The 25,010-nt window shown below is 36.8% G+C and overlaps 1 long non-coding RNA gene and 1 pseudogene across 1 annotated transcript in view; both read left to right on the top strand.

The window, feature by feature from the left end:
• The window catches only part of LOC137232971 (uncharacterized), a 171,894-nt gene that overhangs the window by 128,621 nt on the left and 18,263 nt on the right, over positions 1–25,010 (top strand). The window lies entirely within an intron of this gene.
• On the top strand, positions 9,706–10,257 carry LOC137232970 (translationally-controlled tumor protein-like; annotated as a pseudogene).

Below are 25,010 nucleotides of genomic sequence, written 5' to 3'. Positions count from 1 at the left end.
ATATGAAGAGGACTTGAAGAAAAATGCAATATTAAACTGTACAGTTCTCTTCCACTTTAGTCATTAGTCCTACCACTTATTAAAAATTAAACCATGTACAGTTCTCAGATTGGCAACTTGCAAATTGTCTAAGGAAGATACTCACTTTAATTATGTGAATTGAAAGAGATACTTTTTTTTTGCTACTTTTAAAAATCTTACTGTAATTGAGAAATCATTAAAAGTTGGAATACAGTTCCATTAAATTTAGAGGGGGAAACAGGAGACTGTATTAATATCCAAAACATCTCCTTTCTTAGGCGGTAGTCTTGGCAGATGAAATAATGAAATCTGAGTCTTTGTGGTGGTAAAATAGGTGACACAGAAGGAAAACAAGGAGGTGCAATAAATGGTTAATTAATGGATGCCAATTATATCTCAGTCAGGATCAAATGAATGTCCTACAGAAGTGAGAGGACTAGTGGTTAAAGAAGGGATGGAATGGAGCTGGAGGGGACAAAATGTGGGTAAGTCTACTGTTGCTCCCTCTTGACAGCCATGTGCTGCTAGGTCAGGATAAAAAAAAGAAAGAAAGAAAAGAAAAGAAAAGAAATCTCCTGGGATCATTGCACAATTGGAATCTGAAAATTCTGACAGTGAATACCTGTTATTTGCAGAAAAGACATACTTCTAGATTCCTAGCTTTCCCATTCTTTGCAATTGGCTAGAATTAAAAGACTTGTTGCACAGGAGGAAAGCATGAGATAGATCCCAGATCCAGAAAATCTTTCCAGGTCTCAGACTTCACAGCATCTTCCTATCTCTGCCTGTCCCAGTCCTCAGACTTCTCTGTTATTTTCTTTTTGTTTGGCAAGTAATATATTTTTGTAAGGCCCCTCAGATTTTACCTGAGTTGCTTAATCACAATTTTCCTTAAAAGACCAGGATGTAAGGTGAGCGCCATGACTGTTCTGTCCATCTTTTGTCCAGGAGTTCATGGGTGAACTGTCTTGGGTTTTCCCAAGTAAAGGAATCATGGAAAATGTTGCCTGAGGCAAGAGAAGTCCAACCCATTTAGGGTTTAGTCCATTCCATGCTGAACATGAGCTGGAATATATTTAGACTTTTCTATGTATCATTTTGGAATATACCCACATATTAAAAATAATTTTAAAAATCAAATATTCTCAGGAATTTTTTCCTAACAAATTAAAAGAGATTTCCATCGAATGTTAATTTGAATATTTTTGAGGAGATAATACATGTCTAACTATTGGGATGTGAAAGTGCACCTTTGCAGTACTTTTGTTCCATTAATTTTTTTTTTTTTGAGCTTGCTTGTCAGTTCAGTCACCAAGCTTCACTAAGCTTCACTAATTTTGTGAAATTTGGAATAGTGTTTTGCCACTTTAGAGATAATCCCTGAAAGCTTCCTTCTTGCAGATGGCAATAAATCATTCTCTCCACTAAAAGCCTCCATGTCATTTGAAATTTATTACATAGAGTGCGTAGTGGACTTAAAAGCCATTTCACGTGTCTTATTACTTCAATCATCTAATTTATGGGTTTCAGCTGCAATTGTAGTTGGAAAAAGTATTTTCCTTGCTCTGATCAATATGAGTCTGGTTTTGCATTCATCCCCACTAACCCTCCCTGCCTGATTTCATCTACTACCCTTCTTGGATTGTATAGCTTCTGTAGTCATTCTCCAGTACCCATCATTCAAGGCAATACAGGTCTGAAATGGAAAGAAAGTGCCAACAAGGCTGATATAGATTGACTAAGCTTTACCAGCTCTTAGCTGCACTTGTCAAAAGATATCTTAGTTACTACTAGTTGAGCAGTCTTGCCCTAGGGAAGGAGAAGCTGTCAAAAACTCCTGTGTTTAATATGTACATCTCTGGCTTCATGGAGAGAGTATGAAGGAAGCCTATTAAACACAGATGAGGTAAGACTAAGTAACACACACTTAACACAAAGAATGAAAAGGAATTGGGTACTCTTTATTGACATATTGAAAGCGTTTGTGTCTTTTTTTTCCCTTCCACAATAAATAATCTCTGTTCCCTTTCAGTCATTTTCATCCCCATAATGAAAGATAGTATCAATCGATTAATAAAATGAAGAGGAATGTGGGAATATTATAGTTCTCTATAGCAGTCTGGAGTCTCATATGACAAACATACCCATGCAGGTGTAACAATGATTGAACCACTGCAGGGTCCAAGCTTAGGCTCAGTCTTTGTCGATGGTTGTAAAAGCCAACTACTGTATTCTTTGATTTCAATATCAGAAAAATCAGATGTGCCCCCAAATATTCCTATCTTGAGTGGGTGATTCAATACCATGTGAATGAATACATCTAACCCTTGTTGACTTTACATTTTCAATCCATTCAACCTCATGGGAAAATTAAAAGTTGATTCAAAGACCACTACATGCAAGATACTAAAAGATAACTGCACCTTCCTATACAATTCTTAGTCAACATTGGGAAGTGAGCAATGTTTTGTCTTTTGCACCCAAATACTCCCTCCTTCATTGCTCTTTCCTTCCTCTCCAGAGGATCTTATGTGGGTGCCCATCCTCCCCTTTTTTTTTTTTTTTAAATTTTTGGCTGCGTTGGGTATGCGTTGCCACGCACAGCCTTTCTCTAATTGTGGCAAGCGGGGGGCTACTCTTTGTTGCAGTGCACAGGCCTCTTGTTGCGGAGTCCAGGCTCTAGGCACGTGGGCTCAGTAGTTGTGGCTTGCGGGCTCTAGAGCGCAGGCTCAGTAGTTGTGGTGCTTGGGCTTAGTTGCCCCGCCGCATGCGGGATCTTCCTGGGCCAGGGATCGAACCTGTGTCCCCTGCATTGGCAGGTGGATTCTTAGCCACTGCGTGCAGGGAAGTCCCTCCCCTTTTCTTTTGTGACCAAATTGTTGCGTGCTTCCAGAACAGCCTCTTCTCTCTCTTTTCTTGCTTGCGGGAGAACACACTCCCACAGTAGATGCAGAATACACCTTATACTTTTCTTCTCATCTCCTTTGCACCTATGACGTGGGTATGAGATCTAATTCCAGTGAAAAAGACTGGAGGAGATGTCCACTAGGAGTTCCTGGGAAACATTTTACCTAGTAAAATAGGCATGCGGGAGGAAATACCTCCCTTCCTCTCATGATACAGTCATGTCAGCCCGTGACACCCAGGGTCGCTGTAGCATCTTGCCAACACATGGAGAATGACAGAGTGAAAAGATGGCAGGACCAGAGTCCTTGGTAGTGAGATGCCCTCTATCTGGAACACTTTGTTTTTGAAAAACAATATGTTTTTACAGAGGCAGGTGGTGTTTAGCAGTTTGACCAAATGGTCTGGAATTTCTAGCTCTGAGATACTTTTACCTGTCTCCACAATTAGAAGGATACTGTTCTTTCTTGGCGGTTCTTGTCCCCTTCAACGTAAATTAACTTATCGGTCTAGGCTGAGAGGTGAAGGCAGGAGCTCTGTGATCCAGATCCATCTGGAAGTTTGCTCATTAAAGACAGCCATGGAAGCTAAAGACAAGAGATATGGGGACCTCTACTCTTTCTTTTTTTCCCCCTTAGCTGAATTCTCTCCCCAAATATAAAGGAATCCATGAGCCCAGACAAAGACATTTTTTAAGTGGACATTGGACACAAAAGACTTCACATACCAACATAATATAATAAAACTGTGGGCCAGTTTCACTTATGAATAAATGCAAACGTCATAAATAAAATAGAACAAATTGAATGCAGCAACACACTAAGAGAGAAAACACCTTGGCCACATGGTGTTCGTGCCAGCAATTTAAGAATGGATCAGTATTAGGAAATATTTTAACATAATTCTCTTATTTTAAACTGGAGGAGAAAAATCCTTTAGCATTCCCACCCATGGGAAGAAAAAAAGCATTTAACAACATTTTGTATCCATTCTTCGTAAAGAGCTCTTCATAAACTCAGAACAGTGGGCCCATCATTAACATGATGGATAGGTAGATAGATGGAGATCCTGATGATATTCTGGTATAATTAGAAGCTGTCATGAGTTAAAAAAAAAAAGAGAAAGGTAAAACTTGAGAAGGAAGCATGATACATATGAAAAGTAAGAAATTTACAGCTAGAAAACATAGATTTCCATTTCAGGTTTTCTACCTGCAATCTGTGAGACCTTAGGCATATCACGTCACTCTCGTGGATTTCAGACATTTCACTGAAAAAATGAGGCTGGTAATAGCTACCTTAGGAGGATTAATGTGATCAAAGTACATTAAAGCACTAACTTATACGGGGTTTTCATAAATGGTTGCTTTGGAAAAAAAATACCACCTGTTCTGGAGATTTACCCACCCCAAAACAGAGAGGATAAAACCCAGAAAACATCTGAACATACACTTACTTGAAGTCAATAGATGTTCAAAATTTCCTCCGCTTAATCCAGGAGCATGGGTACTTCCTCATTCTGATCCTTCGGATAAGATCTTCAATGATAAAAATAAAAGTTTCAAAAACCTTCTGTGACCCATATCGTGACAGAAAGTTGACTCTTCTTTGTCATTCACGTTGACCCAAAACAAGATACGCGTTTTCTGAGAATGTGCCTGCAACCTGTTGATTTGGGATCCATGACATTCTCCAGACAATAGGACTTCATTCAGTTTCCTGGAACTACTCATCAGAGTCACCTTCACCATCCTTTCTGTTTCTCTGACCTTCTGCTTCTCCAGTCAAGATGCATAACTTATGGAAAAATGGGAGAAGCCGTTAACTTTCTTCCTTTTACCTGTAGCTCTCTTCTGAAATTGCAAATTAATTTCCACAGTCTGGCTCTGCAGTTTTTCTAAGACTGTGATCCTATTTATCTTAAGTGTAGCACTAAGGGGAGGAAATGGAAGCTCAATCCAGGTGTCCACATTGACTCTGCACACGTTCATATTTTCGTGAAACCCAATCATGTGTTTCTATGTTTTCAACAGTTTCAGTTTCATTTGGTTTGTGCCTTATTGCATTAATAAGTATAATTTCTTTTTAAAATTTGTTTTATTTTATATTGGAGTATAGTTGATTTACAGTGTTGTGTTAGTTTCAGGTATACAGCAAAGTGATTCAGTTATACGTAAGGCCAATAGGAATCTAAGAAATTAGGCTACTGAGGATCCTGAGTCGAAAAAGTGTCTTCAATTGAAGAAGACATCTAGTAAATTTCTTCAACAAATTTTCACCGTGTTGTCTGACTATATTAAAATAATGAACCAAATTCTGCTTCAGTTCCTTATAAATATCCCACAAATTCTCGGTGGATAATTTATAGTTTTTACCTCTTTGTTCATTGCATCATGTAATGAATAGGTCTTGCAAAGTTAACAAAACACAATCTTTTGCTGTAAACTATGAAATGTAAACTGTGCTCACCAACCATCACTTTTGAACCGGAATACACTTTGTTTTTGTTGTTGTTCTAGGTGCCCCATCTGTGGCATGTGAATTTCTATGTTTGGATCAAACTTTTCATATTTCTTGCTCTTAGGCAGGCACTTAGGTCATAGATATTCTTGTATGCTAAAATTATTTAACATTTTTTCTTGCTAAAAATTTTAAAAAGACCACATGCAGGGGGTTATCAATAGAAAAAAACTAGTGGTATCAAAATACTTTTTATTTCTGATTAAAAATAACAGGAAATTTAAGGAGTGAGTAAAAAAAATAAGAAAATAACAATTGTCTATAGTTAACACCATTCAGAAATAACTACTCTTGACGGTTCGTTTCATTTGTTTCCCATTTTTCTTGCAATGTGTATATTTGAGGGGGATTCCCTGGTGGCGCAGTGGTTGAGAGTCCGCCTGCCGATGCAGGGGACACGGGTTCATGCCCCGGTCCGGGAAGATCCCACATGCCGCGGAGCGGCTGGGCCCGTGAGCCATGGCCACTGAGCCTGCGTGTCCGGAGCCTAAAAAAAGCAATGTGTATATTTGAGATATATGAATATATTTATGCATTTATACCTTTCTATTTATAGAAGGAAGTATGGGAAGAGGGCCTGTCTTGGTTTTTCTCAAACAATAAATCTTAGGTTGCTGTGTGCTTCACCAATTCACAAACAAACACTGGCTTATTTATCATGCCTTTACTATTATTTTGTTTAATTCATTATCTTTTTAAAGGCTCAAAAAGCCTTTGGAACCTGCCAAATAATCTTCTAAATCTTCTACTATGTTAGGAGCTCATTTATCTAATTCTTTTAGGAAGATGGGAGGAATTAAAATGTCTAGAATTATATACATACTGCATAAAGAAGGGAATAGACACACACTAGTAGATAAATGTAGACAAATGTTCTACCTAATTCTTTTTTTAAACAATTCATTTTTATTGGAGTATAGTTGGTTTACAATATTGTGTTAGTTTCTGCTCTGCAGCAAATTGCATCAGTTATACGTATACATATATCCCCTCCTTTTTTGAATTTCCTTCCCATTCAGGTCACCACAGAGCATTGAGTATAGTTCCCTGTGTTATACAGTAGCTTCTCATTAGTTAAATCATCAGATATTTATTTTGTGCATGCTGAAATGTCTGACTAGTAGAAGGCCTGTGTCACTCTTGCTCTGCTTTCATAACTAGTGTATATGTTTAAAATGTACAGGGAAACCCTTGTCCAGCAGCCATATTGACATGGATTAAATAATACCTGATACTTTGACTTAAGTCATCAAAGATATTCTTGTCATTAAATGGGTGAATTGTCTTAAGAAATTAATTGAAACAAGATTTCCAGGGTGATTCCAGTGTGAATTGTGGTACCAAACACAAATTAGAGCAAAAAAAACCCCCCAAAACACTTAATAATGTAAGCATTTCAAAAAGAATCAAATTGAATCCTTTTCCTTATAGATTATTTTTTCTGTTTAAATTCTTACTCTTGTGTAAATGTGGTCTGTCTGATCATAACAAAGGAAGCAAATCATCCACCTTGTATTGAGGCTTTTGGAGAATTTCTTCTTCAAAATATATTCTTTAAAAACAAGTTCCATTTTCACACTACATAGTCACAGTTATCCTGGGGTGGGAGTGGGGAACGGGGAAACTTCACACAGATGACCATTGAAAAATTCACAATTCATTAAAAGGACTTCTGCTTTAACCAATATATTCTATGAGCATTGCTAACAAAGGAAAAATTAGATTCACATTTTCTTTTTTTCCATGGGAGTATAGCCAAAATTCTATAGAAAAGTGAAGCTGAAGTAAGGCTCCCAGACAGCTCTCAAACTGGACTCAACCTCTGTGAAACTTCACAGTGGCTGAACTAGAGCTTTCAACGAGGAGATTTTAGATGGATAAGCTTGGAAATCTCCTTTATAAAATTCAACCTTCCAAACAGAAATTGGAAGTCCGATCTCGGACTGAATTTCAGGTGAGCTAAATAATACAGTATTTTTCTAGAGGCAGAGTGCAGTAGGAATTTATGCGATGGACAGGCAAGATTCTAAGAATGAGAAATTTTATTTCTTAAATCTCTCCAGAGATTACTGCAGACACATGTGGCTCGAAGAAGTCCTTCCATGTGTCTTCTGATTCTCAGGAAAACGTATTTTTAAGCGGCAGCAAGAGAGGTGACATTTTATTTTTCTCCATAAGAGACTCTCTTGGAAGGTTATTTTATAGTTTCTTTCCTAGATTCATTCCGAAGAGGTTTTTCTTAGTCCAGGACTCATATCTCTTATAAAAGGTGGAGAGAAGGTGGACTAGGGCTTGGAAAATGTGTGAGTGTAATTTAAAGTTCTTCCTTTTATCAGCAGCGTTCTATCTATATCCTTCTAAAGTTACAGAGCCCAAACTGAAGAATGATTTTCAGGTAGTCTGGGGGATGTGAGATATACTGTTCCCTACTTCAAAATTGCTTTACTTCTGCTTGTGCACCTTACCACCATGTGTGTGCTTATTAGTTGCTAGCTAATATTTTTAGTTAACACAAAATGTCTTGCAAGTACAAAATCAGCTCTCGGCCTACAAGTCATCATTAATACATCAAACCACTTTTCTCTCTGAGCTCACAAGCCTGAATCAAGCAGCTATTATGATTCAATCAGCACTGTCATAGTAGATAAAATCTGATCACCTGAGCCCTAGATTTCAATCAGCCACCACACTCCAGGCAGGGACTGGAAGACTAAAGATTTCAATGCAAGATGGACTTCAGAATGTAGAGAAAAACCTTGAGTTATCTATCTTTCTGTTACCTAAAACTTTCCAAGCATTAGTTCCCTCAGGTAATAATGTGTTGATATACATGTTCTCAGACATCTTTACAGTCTACAATTGTACAAAAAGGCTAAGACATTGGGTCAAGACAGTATCATTCTTTGTGGATAAAGATAATTATGGTGACAACTGTGCAGTCCAACAGAATTCTCTGTGATGAATAAAATATTCTGTGCTGTGATATGGTAGCCACTAGCCACTGTGTCTCTTGAGCCCTTGAAATGAGGCTTGTGTAACTGAGGGGCTGAATTTTTATGGATGGACCTAGAGATGATCATACTAAGTGAAGTAAGTCAGAAAGAGAAAGACAAATACCATACGATATCCCTTATATGTGGAATCTAAAATATGATACAAATGAACTTATTTAAAAAACAGAAATAGACTTACAGACATAGAGGACAAACTTAGGGTTACCAAAGTGGAAAGGCAGGGGATAAATTAGGAATTTGGGATTAACTGATACACACTGCTATATATAAAATAAACAAGAAGGACCTACCGTATAGCACAGAGAACTATATTCAGTATCCTATAATAACCTGTAATGGAAAATAATCTGAAAAAGAATATACATATATACATAACTGAATCACTTTGCTGGACATCTGAAACATTATAAATCAATTAGACTTCAAATAAAAAAAGAATTTAAATTTATTTATTTAATTTATTGTATTTTATTTTATTCATTTTATTTTGGGCTGCTTTGGGTCTTCGTTGCTGCACGCGGGCTTTCTCTAGTTGTGGCGAGCGGGGGCTATTCTTCGTTGCAATGTATGGGCGTCTCACTGTAGTGGCTTCTCTTGTTGTGGAACACAGGCTCGCGGGCTTTAGAGAGCAGGCTCAGTAGTTGTGGCGCACGGGCTTAGTTGCTCTGCGGCATGTGGGATCTTCCCAGACCAGGGCTCGAACCCATGTCCCCTGCATTGGCAGGCGGATTCTTAACCACTGCACCACCAGGGAGGCCCCCAAAGAGTTTAAATTTAAATAGCCACATATCTTTAGTGGCTACAGTATTGGACAGGGAAATTCTATAGAATACTTTCATGGAAGGTATCTATCCTATAGGATGAGAATGTTCTGATTAAAGTGCATATTTGCTTCTCTGTGATTAAAGTGCATGTTTGCTCCTCTGTGATAAGCCTTTATTTTTTTAAATGGATGCTATAAAAAATAATTATAAAACCTTGAATTGTTGCATGCTTTGGAAGTGTGTAGAAATGGGTGATGTAATTTTTTAAAATTATGAAATATAAAAAATGTGGGCTGGTCCCTAATAAGTTATTTATGTGAACTCCTAAAAAAAAAAAATAGAGACGTGATATTTCTGTAAGTATTCTTTTCATTATAAAATTATATGCAGCTTTTTTTCTGCCCGGTCCCTCCTCCCCCAGAGCGCCGCTCCGGCTGCACCTCCCTAGCTCTGAGCTCCAGGCTCCTACTAAGCTAGTGACACCCTCCGCTCGCCATCATGATCATCTACCGGGACCTCATCAGCCATGATGAGATGTTCTCCAACATCTACAAGATCGACGACGGGCTGTGTCTGGAGGTGGAGGGGAAGATGGTCCGTAGAACAGAGGGTAACATTGATGACTTGCTCATCGGTGGAAATGCCTCCGCTGAAGGCCCCAAGGGCTAAGGTACCGAAAGCACAGTAATCAGTGGGGTGGATATTGTCATGAACCATCACTTGCAGGAAACCAGCTTCACAAAAGAAGCCAACAAGAAGTACATCAAAGATTACATGAAGTCAATCAAAGGGAAGCTTGAAGAACAGAGACCAGAAAGAGGAAAACCTTTTATGACAGGGGCTGCAGAACAAATCAAGCACATCCTTGCTAATTTCAAAAACTATCAGTTCTTTATTGGTGAAAACATGAATCCGGATGGCATGGCTGCTCTGCTGGACTACCGTGAGGATAGCGTGACGCCATATGTGACTTCCTTTAAGGATGGTCTAGAAATGGAAAAATGTTAACACATTTGGCTGTTGGGATCACTTGCTCGTCATAACTGGCTGGCTGCTGCTTCTCATCTACACAACACCAGGACTTAGACAAATGGGGGATTGATGTCATCCTGACCCCTTCGTTTTGATGTTGATTTATTTGGAGCAGAGGCATTGTTTTTGAGGAAAAAAACCCAAAAACATGTTATGTAGATTGTCTAAAAATAAAATGCATTTAAACTCAAAAATAAAAAGTATATGCAGAGTCGCTATGGAACTGTGAAATCCTACTATTTGTTATCGGAAACTCTGTCTTCTGTTGTTTTGATCTTATGTCATCTTGTACATGGTAAGCATTCAACTTTTTTTTTTTTAATTTTAGAATGAATAGGTTTATTAGGTTCTATCACCCACAGGAGGTACATCCCAAATCTGCTAATGAGCAGAGCTGAGCAGAAAAGGAAAGAAGAGTTATTTAACAACTCATCATTTTCTTGCTGCAAGATTGCCCTTGGCTAATCAGCTCACTGCAGGAATTCAATAAATAATAAATAAATAAATGAATAAATGCACAAACTTTGACCAGCAGTATTTGTTTCACATATATACAATTCTTTCTTCAAAAGTAACATCAAGTTGTAACCAGTTAATTTGTACTTTGTTATTAGGTTGTCTCTGTGCTGTGCTTGTGAGTAGAGGTATCCCAAGTGATTCTACATTTTAATTTAAAATGAACTAGGTCTATGTGTTGCCTTTGCATTGGGTTCTTAGTTTTCAATAGGTGCTGCTGAAAACAAGTTAATGCCAGATGATGAAACAGAATGTAGTTTTTCACATCAAGAAGAATGGCTCTGCAGTTAATTTTCCTGAGAGGTTAACTTTCAGTTAAAAAATAGTTAGCATGAGTCTTAGACTGCACATCTTGTGTTCTGGACAGTCTTGGAACCCTCCAGTACCAAGGCAGGAATTCAGTTTTCTATCTAACAGCAAAGGGATTATAAAAAGTTCTCAGAGTAGGTACTGGATATTCTCATAAACCTACAGCTCCCTGTCGATTGAGACTGTCGAGGCTTGCAAGTCAATTCAGAATGATTGACTCTTGTTCTAGATTATTGAGCAATGTATTGATTCTTGGCATCCTCTAATAAGAAACATCAGGAACTCATTTGTTTATATCATCTTTACAGCCAGACCTAAAATCCCAGACATTTGGCATCCAGTTAAAAAATATTCCTATATGGTTTGCATATGATGTCACCAAGACAGTGTGGTGACAGAAATCTAAAATAATATGTGTCTTTCAAAAAAGTTATATTTAAGGAAAATAATTAATGTTGACTATAGATGAGTAGCTTGAATTTCTTAGGAAGTTCCTCTACCTGCCAAATTGTCCACCTGGTATCAGATACAAAACAATATGAAATGTCAAATGGTAAAATAGGTGCTTTTTTAAAATCAGTTTGTTGATGTGGGTTAGGGAGATCCTACACTATGGAAACTTTCCAAGGAACTTGCATAGTATAATTGGGCACTTCTAATGACAGATGGCTCAGAGCCTTAGTATTTTAAATTGTTTTTACTGCCTGATAAATGTGTCCTAGATAACGAGGGTGATTTCAGTATTGTGTAGCAGCAATGTAATTTAGGGTACAGATTCACAATGGGACAAGAATCCTAACACAGGTGTGTGGTCAGTTCAAATAAAACATCATGGACCTTAATATGGTCATGGAGCTTCTTGTCTCTAATTTAAAGTCAAGGATTCCTTAACTTTTGCTTTCCTCCATGTTTGAAATGAGACTGTAAGTGGTTGGTGTCCCTGTGCTATCTGGCACCTAACAGAAAGCATAGATCCATTACCATATGGGGAAATGCCAGTAGAACAAAGCAGTGGTTTCATTTCATCATAACTTGCTGACACGTATAGAAGTAAAGATATGGCTGACCTTATGGAAAGTGTCTTCATATTTGGTGAGTTCAGTATTGGGGAATGTCTACTCCACATCATGGGGAAAAGAGTTACTCTTGTGTGTGCAGAATAAGGTCTAAAGATACAAAGTAAGCATCTTTATATTTGTTATTTCGGTTTGTAATTGTATTCGTTTTCTATTGCTATAAAGATGACCACAAATTCAGTGATTGACACAACGCCCATTTTCTGTTTGTTTTCTCATGGTTTCTGTGGGCCAGAAGTTTAAATAGTTTTGCTCATCTAGTTTCTCTACTTGAGATTTTACACGACTGAAATCAAGGGGTGGCAGAGCTGCGTTCCTTTCTTGAGGCTCTGGGGAAGACTCTGTGTCCGAGCTCACTCAGGTCGTCGGCAGAATTCAGTTCCTTGTGGTCGTAGGACTGCCTTCGCATTTGAGGGTTCCTTCGCTCTGTCAGCCAGGGGCTTAGTTCCTAGAAACCTCTTTGCCACCCTTGCATGTGGCTGCCCTACATCTCAGAACCAGCAGTGGGGTGTCAAATCCTTCTCATACATGGAATCTCTGACCTTCCTTTCTACAGGGTCTCTGGCTCTACCCAGGGAACATTCTTGGCTTTTAGGGCTCATGTGATTAGGTGGGACCCACCTAGATAATTGAGGATAATCTCTCCATCTGGTACGGTTCTTAACCTTAATTACATCTGCAAGTCGTTTTTTTTTTTTCATATTGGGTAATGCATACAGCAATCCAGGGATTAGGGTGTGGTTACATTGGAGGGGGCATTATCCTGCTTACCACAGTGATTATCAGTATTAATGACTTATTTTTTTTTTTGCTGTATGCGGGCCTCTCACTTTTGGAGCCTCTCCCGTTGCGGAGCACAGGCTCCAGACGCGCAGGCTCAGCGGCCATGGCTCACGGGCCCAGCCGCTCCGCGGCATGTGGGATCTTCCCGGACCGGGGCACAAACCCGTGTCCCCTGCATCGGCAGGCGGAGTCTCAACCACTGAGCCACCAGGGAAGCCCCAATGACTTACTATTAATTGTAGTTTAAGAAACAATGACCTATTTTTACCTCTCTCTCTGTATTTCATCTAGATACCTGGAATACCAAAAAGAAGAACTTTTCCATATGTTTCTGCAAGTTTATTCTCTTACGGTTTCCTCATCAAGCACACCTTAGGCGTTTGTTATTATATCTGGAAACTTGAAAAGCATAGTCTCTGTGAAATATGAACAATTTCAAGACAAAGGAAATTATAAATTTAATGTGATTATGAATGCCATTGGGTGCCTTCAGACAATTCTTTTATTACCTCCATTGTTATGGTTTTTAATTTTTAAAAAAAACCAGAGCAAAATTAGTAAAGTCTGTCATATTTGCAAGAACAACCAGGTGTTTTCTATAGGCATGGGATACAGGGGCAGTTTAAGTTCTGATTCATAGTTCATTTTAGTGTCCACAAAATCTTACCACTAGAAATTAGAACAGTGCCAGGTTAAGTGTATTTAAGTAGATAAAATCTTATTTGATATGATACCAGTAACATTGGGATATTAGAACAATGCCCAGTTTTTTTTTTTTTCATTTTATTCTGTGCTAATAGTTCTGTTCACAGGTTTTCTACTTCTCTTCAGTACTTTATGTTTTTCTAGAAAATTGTCCATTTCATCCAGGTTTTCAAGTTTATTGGCAATTTTGGAATTTCTGTTATAATTTAAAAATTAAAAATATCTTTATTTGTAGTTACATTTATTGCTTATGTTTTATTTTGAACTTATTTGTTATTTCATTTTTTTCTTTAATACACTCATAAAAGTATTAGTGTTTTAAATGAGGCAAAGGTTTGTTTTGTTTAATCAATTCTAATTTTTTTGTGTGCTTATTATCATTTGGGGGTTTTACCTTTATATCTTCCCATTTGGGATTATTTTGTTATTCCTTTTCTAGCATATTCTGTAGAAAAATTTACTTAATCTCTCTTGTTTTTAAGAAATAATTTAAAGTTTATAAATTATCCTCTGAGAACCACATTGCCCTTATCTCACTGGCCCTGAAATATAGGATTTTTTTTCTTATTATTAAATATTTTACAGTTTCCATTTTGTTTTCCTGCTTAGCTCATTAATTATTTACATGTGGGAAGAAACAAACAAACAAAAAACCCCACCAGATATACCGAGTTGGGAAGAAAGGGTGACTTCTAGTTTCACTATATGTGAATGTGGCCATTTTGGTACTCACAGTGTAGAATTTGCTGAGACTTCCTTTATGTCTAGAACAGTCTTTGCAAATGGTCTTTGTGTGTTTGAAAAGAATGTACATTCCCTGGTTTTGGATGCAAAGTTCTATATAAATCTGTTACATCAGACTTGTTCAGTATATTGTTGAAATCTTCCACATCCTTGCTTTTTTTTGTGTACTTGATCTGTCAGTATATGAGAGACATGTACTATGATTGTAGATTTGTCTGTTTCTCTTTATGTTTCTATCAGATTTTGCTTTGTACATATTTTAAGCTTTATTCAGGTTCATTCAAGTTCAATACTTTACAGCTCATTAATAGATTTTTTCCATTTATTGATATATGAAATGTCTTTCTGTGTTTCCTGGATTCTATTTTGACAGATTTAATATCATTATATCTTCTTATATCTTGTTTCTTTTTTGCTAGTATTTGACTGGTTTGTACTTTTTTCATTTCCTTATTTTCAACCTCTCTAATTCCTCTTGTTTCAGCTGTATTTGGTAAACAGCCTATATTTGCATGTTGTTTTATTCATTTTGAGATTTTCTGTCTTTTGATAAGTTATTCATATTTACTATGGTTATTAAGATCTTTAGGCTTATGTCTAGTTTCTTTTTCCATGTGTTTTCTGTTTACCTTGCTTTCTCATTGTTTCATTTATTTTTCTCCTCTTGCCTTCTGTTGAATTGCTCAAGAATTCTTTGCTCTGTTTTTTCCTCTATTGGTTTAAAGCTATACTTTTAATTTCTACCCTTCTGTTATTATCTTCACATTTTTATCACACATAAATAAGCTTATTAGAGTTTCCTAATAAAGTCTCATGTTATTCAGTTAATTTCTCATTCCCTCAAAGAAGATAGATATGTTAGAATATTTTTTATTCTGGGATTCTACTCAGTAACCCTCCTGCCCCCAACCCAACTAACCCATGCTATCTTTTGGAATTTTAATTTCAATTATCAAAGTTTATTATACTATTTATTCAGCTATTACTTATAGATTTTACTGCTTATAAGTTGCTTCTTATTGCATTTTTATCTAAATTCTTCTTTGTGTTTTACTTTTTTTCTTGTTAGAATGTATCCTTATATTCTTTATAAACTTATAAAGTTAACTTCTGTGTGGGAGAGTCTATAGGTAGTAAAATTTGAGTGCTTAAACATATGAAAATATCTTTCTTAAATGTTTACTCTTGAATAGTATACTTTTACTTTTGAAATTTTATTGTGTATTGAATTCCAGGTTCAAAGTTATTTTCTCTCAGGATTTAGAAATGTTTTTCCACTGCTTTCTTACATTCAGTGGTACTGATAAGGAATCTGATGTCATTCTGAAGTATTATTTTTGAAGTTGATCTTTCTTTTCTCTTTGAGAGAGGTCCCAATTTTTCTCTTTATCATTATGTTTGTGCTTATGGTATTTGCAGTGAGGTTTTATACTTATTCTCCTTCTTGTCACTTAGCGAGTAGTGTCAACCTAAAGACTTGTGTATTTTTTTCCCAGTTCTGGGAAATAATTGGCCATTGTCTTTTCTACTATTGCCCCTCTTTCATTCTTTCTGTTATTTGCTTCTAGAAATATTTTTAGAGGGATATCAAATTTGGGGTATTTATTCCAAATGTTTTAAATTTTCTTATGGCTTTTCATCTTTTTGTGCTACATTTGAAATAATTCTTCAGTTCAGTCATTCTAGTGACCGATTTACGCTTCAGCTATTAAGACCACGTACTGAGGTTTTATTTTAAGGATTTGGGTACACAGAATTGGGTTAGTTTGAATCCTTGGTTCATGGCACATTAACATTATTGCTCTAGCCAGTATCATTTTTAATTTAATTTATTTATCATTTATTTAGTTTTAAATACAGTAGACATCCATGAATATGCCACCGAAGTCAGTAACTGCAACATATCCAATAACTTCATGTGTCTATATGCCCCTCTCTTATCTGTGTCTGTTTCTTCAACCCAACTGTGCTCAATTTTGTGTTTAGTTTTCAGTTGCTTTTTAAAAAGTTTTATCATACACAGAGATATATCCATTTTTCCACTAATCAAAGAACCATTTCTAAAAATGTCCATCATTACCCTCAATGATTTGCCATCTTTATCATATACTAAATTTCCATATATATTTGGGTTTATTTCTGGACTTTCTATATTATATTCCACTGATTTATTTGCCTATTTATGTGCCAACCCCATACTGTTTTAGTTATAGAGTCTTTATAGTATGTTTTCTTATCTGGTAGTGCTAATCCTTTCTCATAGTTTTTCTTTTTCATTGTTTCCCTGGCTATTCTTGCATTTCTCTTCCATGTGAGCTTTAGTATCAACTTGTCTAACTCCTTATAATCTGTCTTTGTTATCTTTATTGAGACTGTGTTGAATTTATAAATTAATTTAGGGAGAACTGATATCTTCACAATGTTGAGTCATCATATCCAAGAAAAGGGAGTGTCTATTCATTTTTTTAAACCAACTTTTGTTTCTTTCAGGAATGATTTAAATTTGTCATCATATAGATTTTGCACATTTCTTGTTAAATTTAATCCTAAATACTTAATCTCCTCTGTTGCAATTCTCTCTACTATATGTCCTCTAACTATTTATTGTTTGTGTACATGAAGGCTACTGATTTGATATTCTTACATTTTATTGAATTCTTTTACAGTTTATGTTAGTTTTATCATTGATTCTCTGAGAGTTTACAGGTATAATATCTGCAAATAGAGATAGTTCTTCTTCCTAATCTTACACCACTAATTGCTTTCTCTTGGCTAATCATGTTGGTTAATACTAGTCTAGTACAATGTTGACGAGTACTGGAGATAGAATTGTTGCCTTGCTCCTAATCTAGTTGTTTTCCTATTAAATAAGATTCTGGCTTCCAGACTTAAGTATTTCTATGTCTATCTGTATTTCTATCTTTATCTCTATCTATAAATTGATAGAGATGTTATTACATTATGAAAGTACCTGTCAGTTCCTATTTTCTTGAGTATTTTAATAATGAATGGTTAATGGTTGTTAAATTTGGTCAAATGTTTTGTCAGCATCTATGGAGATAAGCATATTTTCCTCCTTATATTTATTGATAAGATAAATGATATTAACCTATTTTAAAATATTGAATCAACTTATATTCCCAAAACAAAAACTTAGCATGCATATTATTTGCTTAAAGTGATGTTGGAGTCTACATGTTAATATTTTATTTTAGTATATTTGTACTGATATTCATTAGTGATATTGGTCTTTGGTTTTCTTCTTTGCACAGTCTTTATCTGGTCTATCAGTTTGTATCATATTTACTTAAAAAAAGAACTTGAAATTTTTCCTTCCTTTGCGGTACTCTTGAATAATTCCTACAGCGTTGGGATTATCTGGCGTTTGAAGATTTTTTGGAGTACCACTGTGTCTAGGTCTGGTGCTTCTCAGTACAGTAGTTACTTCTAATTTTCTCTATTTCTTCTATGGAAAGTATCTGTATGAGGTTGTATTTGTTTGTTTTCCCTTGGTCTGCCTTTGTTCATCTCAAAGCCTTGAAGCTGGAGGCAGTGGAGAAGGTTAGTGGAGAGGTAGTATGAGAGATTGAACACTGGGATTTGGTGAGTTTTCTTTTTATACCTTCAGTTATTTTGCAATTTCAGCATTCTCTGCCTTCAAGTAATAGTGTGATGGTTAATTTAATATGTCAAATTGACTGGACCACAGGGTACCCAGATATTTGGTAAACACTCTTCTGAGAATTCCTGTGGACATATTTTTGCATGAGATTAACATGTAAATGCATAGACTGAGTAAAGCAGATTGTTTTCTCTAATGTGGGTGGGCCTTATGCAATCAGTTGAAGGTCTGAATATAACAAAGCTTACCCTCCCCTGAATAACAGAAAATTCTTTTCTGCCTGATCACATTCCAACTAGGACATCAGCTTTTTCTCCCCCCTGCCTGAAAGGCAATCCAGTGACAAAGAATTCAGCTGAACTGTGTTCTAGTGTTCCATGGAAAGTAGAATTTATGAGTGATGAAATTAGATATTTAGCAGAGATTTCTAAGCAAAATGTTGAAGGTGGGGACTGGATTCTTCTGACTGCTTATAGTAAAAAGTGAGAGGAGTGAGATAAATTGATAGGCAAAAAGGAACCATCATTTGAAGATCTGGAAGATTCTTAGCTTATCCATATTGCAAAACATGAGAAAGCTTCTTCTGAAGACTAAGGGTATGGCTGAACAATCATTTGATAAAGGGATTAAGATGGGTGTGAACCATGAGTTTAAGCAGCCATCTCAGAAGAAGCCAGGAATAGAGACGAGATTATATCAGCAGAAACACTGCCAACTCGTTACTAAAAGGGACAGAAAAAAATAGGACATAATAAAAGATGGCTGTCAGACTTCTTATATTGTGTAGGAGCATACAGTAAAGCTATCCTACTGCAAACGTGCTTCATCCTTCAAGAAAAAGGAAGAATGACCCCAAAGGTGATTCAGAGATCAACAGAGCTGACACTGCCACCACAGACCCAGGGGGCAGGGCTAGTTCCTCCTCTGTTCCAAAGGTGGGCTCTTCATTTTCAGGGGCTAGGATGCCACTGCCCTGTACCTCAGGGGAGGGGCTGCCCTCACAGAGCCTTGGGGTGGGGGTGATATTGTTACTCCAGTGAATCTTAGCCCAGCCTTAAGATCTGATGAAAATCTGCCTTGCTGGGTTTTGTTTCTTCTTCCCAATTTCTCCCCTTTGGAATAAGAATGTTCCACCATTGTACTTTGGAAACATATAACTTGTCAGGCTTCACAGGTTCACAGCTGGAGAGGAATTTTATCTTGGGATGAATCATACCTTGAGTCTCACCCATATCTGATTTATGTAATATTTAGATGATACTTTGAACTTTAGACTTCAGAATTGATGCTAAAATGAATGAAAATGTTTGGGGCTGTTAGGATGGAATGAATGTATTTTGCATGTGAGAAGGGCATGAATTTTGGGGGACGGGGGTACAATATTATGGACTGAATATAGATGTCCTTCCAAATTCATATACAAAGCCCTAACCCCCAGGGTGGCTGTAATTGAAGTAGGGAAGTACTTAAGGTTAAATAAGGTAATACTGGATACTAATGGGATTAGTATCCTTAGAAGAAGCGATGCCAGAGTGCGCGCTCTCTCTCTCTCTCTCTCTCTCTCTGTCTCTCTCGCTTGCTCTCGCTCTCGCTCTTTCTCTCTCTCCCTCTCCCTCTCCCCCTCCCTCTCCATGTGTGCTCAGAGGAAAGCACATGTGAGGACAAAGCAGCTGTCTGCAAACCAGGAAGAGAGCTCTCACCCAAAAATGAACCCCACCAAACCTTGTTCTGGGACTTCCAGCCTCTAAAATTGTGAGAAATAATTTCTGTTGTTTAAACCATCCAGTCAGCAGTATTTTATTATGGCAGCCTTGGCAGACTGATATAAATAGCAAGAACACAGTTTTGTGTAAAATTTTCCTATAACTAGTTTCCATAACTGTGGTTGTTTCATTATATTTTGGCCGGGGGGTTGGGATTTGGGGAGGATGATTGTCTTTAGCTATGGAAAAACTGACATTTATTAAATCCAATATGACTGATATATTTTTTAAAATTCTGAATATAGCCCATTTGGTTATTCTGATTCTTAAAATATTTGGACTTTTTCAGTTACTTTCTACTTGTATCATTTTTCTTTCATCTTACCATTTTTGGATTTAACATATTTGGTCTTTCTTTCTTCCTCAATTTTTTTCTCTTCTTCAAATTTATACACTCTACTTTTAATCTCTTTTTGATTACCATCGAAATTTTATCATGCATATTTAACATAACAAAATCTAAATATCTTAATCTTTATCCTAAACAAGCTATGATCTTGTCTTTTCTCTCTGGGTGTTCAAGATATTTTCTTTATCCCGAAATCTTCCAGTTTTACTAAGATATGCCTTAGGGAATTTCTTTTGATATATCCCATTTGGGACAAGTTGTCCTCACTACATCTATGGATCTATGATTTTTATCTTTTCTGAGAGATAAAATATTGCCTTTCCTCCATTCCCTTCACGCTGTCTATGTGGGGCTGCAAGTAGACTTATATTGGTCTTTATCATTTTATGTTCTAATGTCTCTTAACTTCTTTTTTGTATTTTCTCTTCTCCTTATTCCTTTTTGCTGTATTCCAGATGAAATCTTTGGATACACCTCTCAGTTAACCAGTTCTCTCTTTATTGCATAAAACTGATCTTTAAGTCATCCACAGAATTTTTGATTTCTACAAATACATTTTTTCATTTCTAGGAGCCTTTTTTTCTAGTATTTTTTTCTATTGCCAATAATTTCTTGCTGAATACTCAGCTTTATATAAAATATTTACTTTTTAAATCATTTCATGAAGCCATGAAATACATCCAACCAGTTAAACATCTGCAGTTTTTGTGAGTCTAAATCTGTTATTTCTTGTTTATGCTTACAGATGCTAATAGCAGTGATTTGGGTAATTTTCTTTGTGAGTTGATTACTTGATCTTAATTGGGGTGAGTCCTTCAGGACTAACATATTTATTAAATCCAATGTGACTTCTTTTTCCTTAAACCTTTGAGTTTAGTACATTTGGTTATCTTGACTGTTGTTATTATGAACTATTTCTATTAGTTTCTACTTGCCCCATTTCTCTTTTCTCTTACCATCTTTGGATGGAATATATTTGATCTTTTTTTCATCCTCATTTTTTTCTCTCATTCAAAATTATACATTCTACCTTTAATCACTCTTATTGGGTAGCACTGGGCCTTTCCATGTATATTAAACATAACAAAATCAAAAGCTAAACAATACCTTCATCTACATCCTAAACAATACAGGGACTTTAGCACACTTTACCTCTGATTGCCTTACCTCAGACTTACATACCACAGGGTTCCATCATATTAGTTCCTCTCTGGTTTACCAGTGCCAAGTCTCTTCTGCTCTAGCGCATTTCTTCAACTCTGTGGCCTCTGCTCCTGGCTACCCTGGCCTAAACTTCTATGTGTTCCTACCCTGACTCCTCAGATGTTAGCCTCAGAAACCCCAGCCCCTGTATGCCAGACTACGCTCATGTTTATTTCTCTGTGGGCTCTCTTGGAAAATGCTCCTACCTTGTGTAAGACCAACGATACCTCCAAGTGTAAGTTTTTTCCAGGGCCTAGTTATAGTGAGAAGGTGAATCCCCCGGAGCAATGACCGTTTGTGATACATTGATTATGAACCTTTAATTATTTATTTCAATCATGATTTCTCTCACATCTAAGATATCTAATTGGTTTTTCTAAATAAGAACCTGTTCTTGTTTCATGACCACTACTCTTGTTTAGTAATCTACTGTTCATTTTTCACAAGTGCAGTTACCTAATTTATTCTTTTACTTAAAAATTAATTGTTCAGTTTTTGCTGTATATGTATAAGAAATTCTTCTAGGTGCTGGAGAATATAGTGGTAAATAAAACAAGTTCTCTGCCTTCATGAAGCCAGTACTGTAGTGACAGAAAATAATGGCTAGCATTCATAGAGTGCTTCATATGTGTCAGGCATTAGTCAATGGCATATTTTCCATATTCTGTAAAAAACAAATAACTACTATCTTCCTGGGTACTAAATATACATATTAAAATATTTTCAGATTTCTTTATTATTTCTATCCTTCAAAGTTGAAACTCTTCCATAAGTGTATCCTGTTTTCCCTCCTTCACACGTTAGATTTCCAGATGCTTGGTGTCTTGCTGCTGTGTTTTCATTTTCTAGGAATGCCTTCTTCTTGCCCATCATGGATTCTAAATGACTGCCTTAGGAGACCACCTTGTAGCAGCATTAACCCAAATCTTGAGAACTTAAAGTTCAAATTTTACATGACCCTTGGAGTATAAACAACTAGATAGTATGTTTGACAAAATCTTTCCTGCAAATGAGCACATACACACAAACACACACACACGTACACATATATATCTAGATATATGCATTTATAGCAATATAGTCTTTTGAAAGCATTGGCCTCTTTTTACCACTGTAGCTTCCTGTTTGTTTCCCATTTTGAGATACGTCTTTCTAATCTACGGAGATACTCTTCTTTGGTTTCCAAGCGTAAATATGTGTTTAATCATTTTTCTTTAGCTCTTTTCTATCATTTCTATGAGTTTTATGAAAAAGAAGATTTCATTCTGTGCTTAATCCACCCTCTTAAATAAAAAGTCCCATTTAGGGCTTTCCTGGTGGCGCAGTGGTTGAGAGTCCGCCTGCTAATGCAGGGGATGTGGGTTCATGCCCCGGTCCGGGAGGATCCCGCATGCCGCGGAGCGGCTGGGCCCGTGAGCCGTGGCCGCTGGGCCTGCGCGTCCGGAGCCTGTGCTCCGCAACGGGAGAGGCCACGGCGGTGAGAGGCCTGTGTACCGCAAAAAACAAAAACAAAACAAAACAAAAAGTCCAATTTAGATTTCATATGTCAATTGAGAACCCCTGTTAAAAAGTTTACCTCTGTGTTGTCAATAGTTGGTCCTTTTTCATTGGTTTGGTTTTGTTTTATTAGACATGTCTTCCACCTTTTGTCATGCAGTAACATTGTCTCAGTTGCTAAAGCCTTTCCTTGGGTTGTTGTAAATAATAAGGTGCAGTTCAGTAAGTAAAGCTATTGAAAGTCTTCATGATTAATTTTACATTCGGAGAGGAATTATAGAGAGAACATTTCAAGATTGCTGTGCCCGAAGTGAGGTGTCACAACTCTGCAGTATAAACATCATTGTCTTTGCTTGAGTTTTGACTCGCTTGTGTTATTTAAACCCTTGAACATTGATACTGGCGCCATTGTAAAATGGACGTTATATTATCCCATGTATTCCTCACTTTTAGTCTTCGATGAATGAGAAGTGGTAAAATAATTTCATTACAGCTACCATTTGAGTTTTATTAAATGCCAGAAGTATGGAGCTTGTCTATTCAGGGCTTCTACACCAACTATTTCATGATAGAATGCTATCCGCTCAGCAATGGGATATCTCTGAAGTAGGATGAATACCGTCACATTCTTCAATGGATCCTAAACACATTTTCACTTCCCTCACGTAGATAACGAAAAATACACAGATCCCTGTAGAGAGCACCACTTGTTATTTTCTGTTCCTTCTTTACCTGAAGATGCCTTTCTGTGAATTTATACTCTGAATAGCAACCTCCCTTTCACTAAGTAGCCACCTCATAGTTGCACAGTATTCCAACTGTGCAAGCAACAGCTGTGAACGAGAGAAATGCATATCATCATAGAGCTTATGGAGCTCAATATGTTAGTTCTGTTTATTCAAAAGACCACCTGTGTTCCTGGGGAAATTGGAGACATTCCAAAGGAGAATGAAGACACAGCAGACAGTAATGAAACCTTCAGAGTTGTAAGCCAAAGCATCAGTGCTTTGGGTTACAAACAAGATGACAGTCCTGTGGGTAACTTGATTTCTAATATCTCTAGCAGAGCATTCTTGGTTAGAATGTTAATTAGCAAGTCAGTGGCTAGAATGCCCAGCTCCATTTTCTCACATATAGAAAGGATATGAAGTCATGACTGTCCTTGGGAGGGAAAAATTACATTGATAGGTGAGGGGAAATGGTCCTACTTGTTCCTTTGTTTTATTTTTCCATGTTTGCTTTAACATTTGTGAAGGTTATTTTATTGACCATTAATATCAGAAATATTCTATTTTTTCTTAAATAGATAATAACTCTGTCTCATCCACATTGTTGAGCAAAACTGACTTACTCTACTTCTCAAGAATTTTGCTGTCACCATGACATATGGGGAGAGAAAGGTCAAAGAATGAATGAATGAATGAATGATTCATTGTGATAGCTGGTGTCCTTATAATACAGGCTGCCAAAGAAGGGAAAGTGCAGAATTTGCTTGCCAGGATATCTAAATTGAGCATAGCCTCAGGATAGGATAAAGTGCAAGCATTTCCTTCTTTTTCTTTCCTGGTGTGTCCACGATGAGACTGAATTGGAGATCACACTGCCATAGTAACGTAGGGTTGCTCTAGGTGAATAGTGCTGTTGTTGCTGGATTTTTATTCATTTTCCCTCTAGCCCATTAAAGGCTCTCTGGCAATTTCGAGGCATCCCTTCAATACTTGGGTGTCTATCCTAGCCTTGACTTCGTGGTAACTTTTTCCAGGCTCTTTCTTTACATAGCTTCTAAGTACAGAACAGGCTCCCCAGAGTAGCTTGAGATTATTTTACATTAGAGAAAACAGCTACTTGGGACTGAGTTGATTTAGAAGTTGCTTCTTTTAAGTACTTCCAGAACATACCTTCATTCCAGTTTGCCTAGCTTTGTTATGAAAGCATAGATATACTGTGGGGAAGCAAGACTTTCCAAATAATGTGACGTGCTCTCTGCCCAAGTTCTTTGATTCCTTGCACCACAGTGTGCTTCTATAGTATTTCTTGCAGAATCCATGGACCAGTTTTATTTTTAATTGAAGTATAGTTGATTTACAATGTTGTGTTAGTTTCAGGTGTACAACAGAGTGATTCAGACATATGTATATATATTCTTTTTCAAATTCTTTTCCCTTATAGCTTATTACAAAATATTAAGT

This window comes from Pseudorca crassidens, chromosome 10, assembly GCF_039906515.1.
Source record: "Pseudorca crassidens isolate mPseCra1 chromosome 10, mPseCra1.hap1, whole genome shotgun sequence".
Taxonomy (NCBI): Eukaryota; Metazoa; Chordata; class Mammalia; order Artiodactyla; family Delphinidae; genus Pseudorca; species Pseudorca crassidens.
The sequence above is the reverse complement of the archived record's forward strand: the minus strand, read 5'-3'. Positions and strand labels throughout refer to the sequence as shown.